At 46.9% G+C, this 9983-nt stretch overlaps 1 pseudogene; it reads right to left on the reverse strand.

Annotated features, from left to right (window-relative positions):
- Positions 1 to 3099: 3099 nt before the first annotated feature.
- Positions 3100 to 9630, reverse strand: LOC116866524 (annotated as a pseudogene).
- Positions 9631 to 9983: the final 353 nt, after the last annotated feature.

Below are 9983 nucleotides of genomic sequence, written 5' to 3' on the forward strand. Positions count from 1 at the left end.
CTCACTACTTGGTGAGTTGGTGGAAAGCAACAAGTCACAGAGGCATCCAAGGTTCTGGACCTGGTGTTTCCCTCTCCTGAGATGGAGACATCTGTGAGAGGAGCAGGTGGCCAGCTGGTGTGGGGGGGGGGGGTGCAGGCACCTGACTTGGACAAGACAGATGGGGTAGGTAAGGCCTGAGACCCCCTAGGTAAGTTCCTGGCATCTGGACTGAACTGGTCTTCAAAGCTGCAGATTGGTTAGGATCATCTTCAGGCTGAGGAGGAACATGAGGGGAGCAGAGGGGACAGAGGAGGCTCAGCTTAGACAGGAGAGGGCTGAAACATTCCTCTGGGGAGAAGTGTGTCGGATCCAGGGTCATGGGGACAGAGCTTGAGGCCATTGTGCTATGCGAAATAAGCCAGTCCCTAAAGGACTGATACTGGAGGACCTACTTGTGAGGGACAGAGAGCACTCCAACTCATAGAGGTGCAAGGAGCTGCTGGGTGCTGGGGCAGGGGGAGGTTGAATGGGGATTCAGGTCTCATGGGTAGAGGTTCAGTTTGGGATGATGATGAAGTGGTGGTGATGGATGAAGAAGTGTTGGTGATGGATGGAGATAGCAGGTACAGAATGGTGAATGTACTTATTGACACTGAATTGTACCCTGAGTCATGCTTATCAGCTGTATGTCAATTACATCACAGTAGGAAAGAAGTGAGTCAGGAGGACAGGGCCATTGCAAGTCCTAGGAGGGCAGGGATCCTGTGTCTTAGTTCTCACTCTCCTGATTTGACCCTTGTTGGTGACTGAGCTCACAGTAGGCACTCAGTGAATGCTTGCTAAGACGCAGTGCAGGCAGATGAGGGCACAAGTGCAGACCCACCAGTGGGCACTGAAGAACCTCAACAGGATGTGCATCCAGACTGAGTGAGTGCCCACATTTCACAAATGCAGCACAGAAATAACCATTTAAAACAAAGGCAGGTGACCAAAAGCTGTATTACAAAGCAGTGCGCATCAAGACAGTATGGTACTGGCACAAAAACAGGCACATAGATCCATGTAACAGAATAGAGAATGCAGAAATGGACCCTCAAATTTATGGGCAATGAATCTTCAAAAAAGCAGGAAAGAATGTCCAATGGAAAAAAGACAAGTCTCTTCAATAAATGGTGCTGGGAACATGGGACAGCCACATGAGGAAGAATGAAACTGGACCATTTCCTTATATGATACACAAAAATAGACTCCAAATGGATGAAAGACCTCAAGGTGAGACTGGAATTCACCCAAATCCTTGCAAAGAACAGAGGCAGCACCTCTTTGACCTCGGACACAGCAACTTCTTGCTAGACACGTCTCCAAAGGCAAAGGAATCAAAAGTAAAAGTAAACTGTTGGGATTTCATCAAGATAGAAAGCTTTTGCACAGCAAAGGGAATAGTCAACAAAACGAAAAGACAGCAAACAGAATGAGAGAAGATATTTTCAAATGACATATCAGATAAAGGGCTAGTATCCAAAACCTAGAAAGAAGTTAGGTAACTCAATACCCACAGAACAATAATCTAATCAAGAAATAGGCAAAGACATGAACATTTCTCCAAAAAGACATCCAGATGGCCAACTGACACATGAAAAAGTGCTCACCATTCCTCGACATTAGGGAAATACAAATCAAAATCATAATGAAATACCTCACACCAGTTAAAATGGCTGAAATTAACAAGACAGGAAACAAGTGTTGGCAAGGATGCAGAGAAAAGGGAACCTTCCTAAACTGTTGGTGGGAATGAAAGCAAGTACAGTCACTCTGGAAAACAGTGTGGATGTTCCTCAAGAAGTTGAAAATAGAGCTGCCCTAAAACCCAGCAATTGCACTCCTGGGTATTTACCCCAATGATATAATGTGGTGAAAAGAAGGGCAACTGGCACCCAAATGTTCATAGCAGCAATGTCCATAAGAGCCAAATTGTGGAAAGAGCCTAGATGTCCTTCAACAGATGAATGGATAAAGAAGATGTGGTCCATATATACAATGGAGTATTACTCAGCCATCAGAAAGGATGAATACCCACCATTTGCAGTGACATGGATGGAACTGGAGGGGATTATGCTGAGTGAAAAAAGTCAAGCAGAGAAACATAATTATCATATGGTTTCACTCATACATGGAACATAAGGATTAGAGTGCACAGGGGAAGGGAGGGAAAACTGAACAGGTTGAAATCAGAGAGACAAACCATGAGAGACTCTGGACTGCAAGAAGAAAACTGAGGGTGACAGATGGGAGATGCGTGACAGGATGGGGTAGCTAGGTGACAGATATTAAGGAGGGGACATGTTGTGATGACCACTTGGTGTTATAGGCAACTAATGAATCACTGAACACTGTGTTAAAATCTACTGATATATTATATGTTGGCTAATGAATTTAAATTTTAAAAATTAAATTAAATTAAAAAATAAATCCAAGGCAGAAACAGTACATAACTCAGAGGGCTCCATGTTCCTGGAGGCTGAGCTAGGGGCCATGGCCATGGTCTCCGTTGGTCAGAGGACTGGAGGTCTGAGAGGTGGCTCAGTGCACCCCAGACCCTGAAGCCCCATGGCCATGGCAAGGTGCACGGACTGGGAGAGAAGACCCAACCAGAGGTCATCGTGGCTCCAGGCTGCTGCAGGAGCACTCTCAGCCCCACCAGGTTGTGTTTTCCTAGAACCAGGAAGAAAACTTTTCCCTCAATTGTTCTTTTTAAAGATGGCTGCTCAGCACTGACACAGGAAAAACATCCGACATAAAGCTGGAGCTGCCACAGCTCCAAATGACCCAGAAGTTATCAAAATTAGTGACCCCAAAGAGAGGACCTTGTGTTGCCAGCAGGCCTCCTGTGTGCGGGTGCAGCTGGGGGCCCCAGACATGCCCATGAGGGCAGTGCTGGGCTCCATGGCCTCCCTCAAGGGGACAGACGTAGGAAACTGGTCTGACAGCTCTGTTCAGGACAGCACCCCCGATGGAGACGGGAACAGCCCCTCATGATTCCTGGATGTCCTGGTGATTCCTGGGCATGGTGGAAATCTCAGCTTCTTCATGAAGGGGGTGGGGAGGGCAACCAAGGCGCTATGGGTCCCACAGGTCCTCCAGGGATAGCACCTTGCTGGGCTTGTGGTCAAGTAGGTACCTGTTCAAGTGGCTCTCATCACACCACTCAACCTCGATCCCATTGGCCAGGTCGACCCCCATTGCCTGGTGACAGGCCAAGGTCAGTCCGTAAACCTCCACCACCTATCTCCCCAAAAAAGGCCCCCATGTAGTAAACGTCACCCTGGTCCCTAGAGATGTTGCCTGGGACTGTGGCCGGTGCTGGTAGCTGAAGTCTTCACAGGCCACCCAGTAGAAACTGGGGTACAGGGTGCCAAAGAGGGGGGACAGGATCTCCATGCCCACATGATTGCAGAACTTCATGTCCACATCCACACACACCAGGTTGTCCACCTCACGGAGGAAGTGCTGCTCAAAGAAGAGGCTGACCATCACCATGCACTGCAGGGACACATCCTACCAGTGCAGGGTGCTGGGGACCTCGAGGACCACCACCCTCCAGCCTTCCTCGGTGGCACACGGACCCAGCAGCAAGCTTGTGGATAAAGACCTAGTAGGTGACCCTGTGTCCCACTATGATGGGCTTCTCTGCCCTCTGCAGGAACAACTGAAGGAAGACCACCTATCTACAGGGACAAGGGGCAAGCCAGGAGGATGGTCACTGTCAGAGTCTAGCAGCAGGACCCCAGAACTGGGGGTCATGGATGTGTGCTTTTTTTTTTTTTTTAAGATTTTATTTATTTGACAGAGAGAGAGAGATCACAAGTAGGCAGAGAGGAAGGCAGAGTGCGAGGGGGGAAGCAGGCCCCCTGCTGAGAAGAGAGCCAATTGCAGGGCTCAATCCCAGGACCCTGGGATCATGACCTAAGCCGAAGGCAGAAGGTTAACCCACTGAGCCACCCAAGCGCCCCACTTGTTCACCTTCTTCAAGGGGGCAGGCCCTAGGTTGCTTTAAGCAACAGCCACTCTCCCAGACTGTCCTGAGCAAGTCTGCTCATGGGACCTCCCTATCTTCTGCTCCCAGAGATGGGGGCCATCAGCACCCCATCATACAAAGGGGAGCCTGAGGCTTCAGAGGCAGGAAACCAACCCCACAGTCAGCATGCTGGAGCCAGGAACACGCCCCCTGTGCTGAGCTCTGAGGCAAACCCTATGGGTACCCTCCCCTGGCCAACCCCCTGGAGGTCCTGTGCCCTCCAGTCAGGAGTGGAGCACATTTGAGCACAGCCCTCCTTTCTATAGCCTACAGATGGATAGAATCGGCAGGGCTGGCCACCTGCCCCAGTTTGCTTTGAGTAGGCTGTCGCTGGCCCCCACAGAGCGATCTCCACCCCCTATAGGGTCCTCCCTTGAAGGCTACTCAGCCTTTTGTTGACAAGGTCCATCAATCAAACACTGCTATTCCTAGGAGTCGGTCACCCTCAAACTTCCCCAGATCAGGAATCAGGTCCAGCCCATGGGCAGGGAAGTGGAAAGAGGACCGATGGAAGAAGAGGGGGCTTGCTTGGGCCCCAGCTGTGAATCCAACAGAGTAAGCTTCCAGGTCCAGGTCTCCATCTCCCTGGCCCCAAGAAGTTGTAAGTCCTTTTTCTTTGAGGGGAATATCTGTGGGGACTGCAGCTCCCCCATTGTCAACAATGGTGGTGAGCCCCTCTAGACGAAATTTTTTAAGGTTTTATTCATTTATTTGACAGAGAGAGAGACAGATAGAGAGGGAACATAAGCAGGGGGAGTGGAAGAGGGAGAAGCATGCTCCCCACTGAGCAGGAAGCCTGACATGGTGGGGGTTCGATCTCAGGACCCTGGGATCACGACCTGAGCCGAAGGCATATGCTCAACGACTGAGCCATCCAGGCACCCTGAGACTGATTTTTTTTCACACAGGCAGTAAGGCTACTTTCCTGTGCATGCCCCATACCTGGCAGGTTAGTAATTCGCTCACCCAGGGAAAGTAGGCACTACATTTAAATAGGGGACAAGACCTCACACACCCACCAGCCACAAGTAAGGTCACCGGGGTAAGTCCAGTTCCAGCCAATGGGGGAACAAGTCAGACATGAAGTGGAGAGAAAGGAGTTCTCCTGGCAGAGGGCAGAGAGAATGTAAAGGCTTGGAGTCAGGCCTGAGGCACATATGGGATGAACACATACCTGGGAGGCCCATGGAGTTGGGGGATAGGGTGGGAAATATGAGGCTGGAGAGGTTGGGAAGCTGGGGAGTGGATCACAGAGAGGCTCAAAGGTTATGTTCTGAAAAGATCACTCTGGTTACTGGGGAAGACTGGGCTCTGTACAGCAGAGGACAGGGAGGCCCTAACCCTAACCCTTAATCCTAACCCCACCCTAACCGTAATCAAACACCATGCTCAGTTTTAAGGACTGACAGCTCTACTCTGAATCACAAACAAGTCCATCATGCTGGCTTTCACTCCTTGCTCAGTATTGTACTGAAAGTTCTACCCAAAACAGTGAGGCAAGAAATAAGGAATCCACGTGTGAAAGGAAACAGTAGAACTAGGTCTATTCAGAGACCAGAGATGCCATCATCTTATATAGAGAGCTTCCTAAAGAATCAACAGAAATGATTACAACCAGTTCTCTAGTTCTGCAAAGTTACAGGACAAAATATCAAGACACAAAAATGTCTCTTATTTGTATACACTAGCAACGAATCATCCAAAAAGGAAATTAAGAAAACAATTTCATTTTAGGGAACATCAACATTGACAAAACACTTGGGAATAGATGTAATCAAGGTGTATGTCTTTACACTGAAAATTACAAAACATCGCTGAAAGAAAGTAAGGGAAACCTAAATAAATCTGAGGAAACCCCATGGTGATGAAAAGACGTACTATTGATAAGATGGCAACAGTATCCGGTGCAATGTGGAAATTCAATGTGTTCGCAAGAAATTTCACAAAGGCCTTTGGGAAGAATTGCACAAGCTAATTGTAATAGTCATATGGAATTTTAAGAGACCACAAGATAGCTCAAACCATCTTGAAAAAGAAAATGAAAGGTGAAAGGTCATACTTCCAAACTTCAAATCTTAATGTAAAGCAACAGCAAATAAAACATTGTGATACTGTCGCAAAGGTATGCATATACACTGAAACAAATAATACATGCTATGTTAATTGATTGAATTTAAATTTTAAAAATTTTGTTAAATAAATAAAATTTTAAAATCTTAAAGTATGCATACAGATCAGTGGGATTTAACTGAGAGCCCAGAAATAAACCCCTTCATCTATGGTCCTCTGAATTTTGACAAGGATAGACAACATTACACTGGGGGGACAGAATGGTCTTTTCAACAAAGGGTGCTAGACAATTGGCTATACATGTACAGAGGAATGGAACTGGACCCTTACCTCACACCACATATTAATATTAACTCAAAATAAGTTAAAGCCTTTAATGTAAGAGGTAAAATGATAAAATCTAGAAGAAACAAATGGGAATAAATCTTCATAAGCTTGGATTTAGCAATGCTTTTAGATGTGACACCAAAGCATAAGAAGTGAAAGAAAAAAATAGATAAAATAATATCCTCAAAATTAAAAATCTGTCCTGGGTGCCTGGGTGGCTAATTGGTTAACTGTCCAACTCTTAATTTTGGCTCAGAATATGATCTCGGGGTCATGAGATTGAGCCCCATGCCAAGGTCCACGCTGACTGTGGGGCCTGCTTAAGATTCTCTTTCCTTCTCCCTCTCCCCCTGTCCATTCTCACAGTCTCTCTCACTTAAAAAAGAAATGTAAAAAAAAATTAAAAATCTTTGTACATCACAAGATACTATCCAGAAAGTGAAAAGACAGCCCCCAGAATGGAAGGAAATATTTGCACATTATTTATCTAATAAGAGTCTGTTGCCCAGAATACGTAAAGAGCTTTTACAACTTCTCAACAAAAAGACAACCCCATTTTTAAAATGGACGAAGGACTTGGATAGACCCTCTTCCAGAGAAATCATACAAATGGTGAATGGCACATGAATAGATGTTAAACATCATTAGTCTTTATGGAAATGAAGATTTAAACCAGTTAGGTGTCCTTTTACACAAGTAGAATCACTATGATCAAGAAAACTAAAAATAACAAAAGAATGTTGAGAAACTGAAACCCTTTAGCCTCTGTTGTGGAAAATGGTACAGTCTACTTATAAAATAGTTTGGCGTTTACTGAAATAGATCAAAGTAGAATTACCATATGGTTGAACAATTGTACGCCTAGATATATACCCCCCAAACTGAAAACACTGGTTCAAACAAAAAAAAAAAAAAAAAACCCAAAAATGTACAGGAATATTCATATCAGCAGCATTGATAATAGGCAAAAACCAGGAACTATGCAAATGTCCATCCATGGGGAAAAAAACAAAATGAGGTAGACCCATAAATAGCAATCTTGTTCTGCCTATGAAGGAATGAAGTAAAATGATTCATTTGTGGGGTAAAAATATGGTAGTTCTTGAAAATATTAAACACGGAATTCCACTGCAGCCTATATGCCCCCTAAAATTGAAAGTAGAAGTACCCTTATTCAGAGCAACATTTCTCACAACAGCCAAAAGGTGGAAGCAACGCAAGTGCCCACTGACAGATGAATGGATAAACAAAGTGTGGTTATATACAATGGAACACGATTCAGGCTTAAAAACAAAGGGAGTTCTGACACAGGCTACAACACGGATTGAACCTGGAAGTCATTACGCAGAGCGAAATCATCCAGTCACCAAAGGACAGATACTGTATGATCGCACTTGGATGAGGTGTCTGGGACACAAAGCTGGATCTGGCAACAGGGGCCAAGGGGAAAGGGCAATGGGGAACTGGTGTTTCACTCATACAGTCTCCCTCACAGAGAATGAAAAAGTTCTGTAGAATGATGTACAACCATGGGATGCTCTTATGTTCTTATATTTAGTCACCGTGAAAAAGTGAATGAAGGACTGATGCATGTCACTACGTGGATGGACAGTGAAAACAGCCCCAGCGACATTAGCCATATAGAAATACCACTCGATTGGAGCCCTCTGTGCTCCTTAAATCCATAAACATTACCCAAAGAAGGGAAGGTCCTGGAAGAAGTTCCAGAAGACGAAAACTGGAAGACATTTCAGACTGTTGGGCAGGTGGTGACAGATGAAGTGGGTCTGTGGTCTGGGTTCAAATGTGGGAACCGTCATGATTTCCTCACTTGAGGTTACGTGGTGGTTCCGCAGGACAGTGCCACTGTTTGGGGTAAAATGCACTGAAGTAACTCGTGTGAAGTGGCAAATGTGGTAAAGAAATGACAGCTGGGGAGTCTGAGTGTGGAGATAAAGCGTATTTGTGCTGCTGTGGAAAGTTACTGCAGATTTGAAATCACCGCAGAGTAAATGACTCTTCCAAACATTCATGTCAGCACCACGTCACAGAAGCAGAGAGGACATCAGACTCCGGGATGGAGGCCAAGCCCTCCCAGATCCAGTTCACCCACCATGGAGAGACCACTAACCATTGGAGGAGGCCACATATTAGCAAGAGACTTGTGGGAAGATTAAACAGGGGACCCCTGTGTCCAGGGTGCAATAGAAGCAGTGGGATTGGAATTCCAATTCTCCACAACACTCCACGACAACCTGGCTAGAACTGTGAAAAAGCATGAAGGGAAGCGTCAGTAAAGTGGACTGGGGACACCAGAAGGGGAGGCTGGAAGGGGGCACCTGGCACTCAGTGCCGGTTACAGACCCTACATTACAATCCCCCACAGGGGAGACTCATCCATTCCAGGCCCCACAGGGGAAGCCGGAGAGTTCATCTCCTACAAGAGATCCACCATCCCTGCAGCTCGGCCGGTGAGAATCCTCCATCACCCCGGACCCCTGCCTTTCTCCAGGGGACTTTCCTTCCAAGCACCCCTCGCAACTTCTTCCTCCTTCTCCATGAAATGATGTTCCTCTCCTTTGTTTCTTACACTTGCCTGCGATGTGACCATAGCTTGCTCATCTGAGATTGCCATTCTCTGCTCTTCCCAAATAAACCCATTTTGCTGGTCAAGTAACTGGCAGTTTGAGTTTAAGGTGAACAGAACTAATAAATTAAAGATACTTGCAAGGAACAAAATCAATATACACAAATCACTTGCATTTCTACGTGCTCTGAAGGGACCATCATAAAGAGACTATGGAGAACAATCTCATTTACTACTGCATCCAAAAGAACAAGATACCTAGGAGTCCCCTGAATGAAGGGGGTGACAGACCTGTCTTCTGACAGCCATGAGACACTGATGACAGACATGGAGGGAGACCCACAGAGATGGGAAGACACTCTGTGCTCAGGGAAGAACCTATACTGTGAAAATACCTGCTCTCCCCAAAGCCATTTAGAGTCCCCACCATCGCTCCCAAACTTCCAGACTCCAGACCAACCCTGAAACGGGTGTGGACATGGGAAGGACCCTGCAGGGCCAAAGCCAGGGGAGCACAAGCACCAAGGCAGGCATCCACTCCCTGACTGCAGACTGTTTGAAGAGCCCCAGGGACCAAATCCTCATGCATGTGCACAAACACAGATGCGGGACCCAGGGCGCACATTAGAGCCCAGAAAGGGGAGACTCCACAGCCCCGCCCACAGCACTGCCAGAGGCCATGTCACCACACACAAAACCACAGAAGCCTGTGTCTACACAGCACACCCTTCCTCCGTGAGGTCCTGAGACCACGTACTCCCTCACCAGTTCCCACTCAGGTGGCTTCTCCTTGCCTTCACCTCCAGCGGCTGGTCCTGAAGAGACTGGATTTTGTCAGTGTGGATGCAGCCCTAGGTCCCCCACAGTGGGTTCTGTCAGTGTGGATGTGGACCCACATCCTCCACAGCTTGTCCCGTCAGGGTGAGAGTGGCCCCACATCCT

Source organism: Lontra canadensis, unplaced genomic scaffold (genome assembly GCF_010015895.1).
Source record: "Lontra canadensis isolate GAN:19392208 unplaced genomic scaffold, GSC_riverotter_1.0 scaffold10, whole genome shotgun sequence".
Lineage (NCBI taxonomy): Eukaryota > Metazoa > Chordata > Mammalia > Carnivora > Mustelidae > Lontra > Lontra canadensis.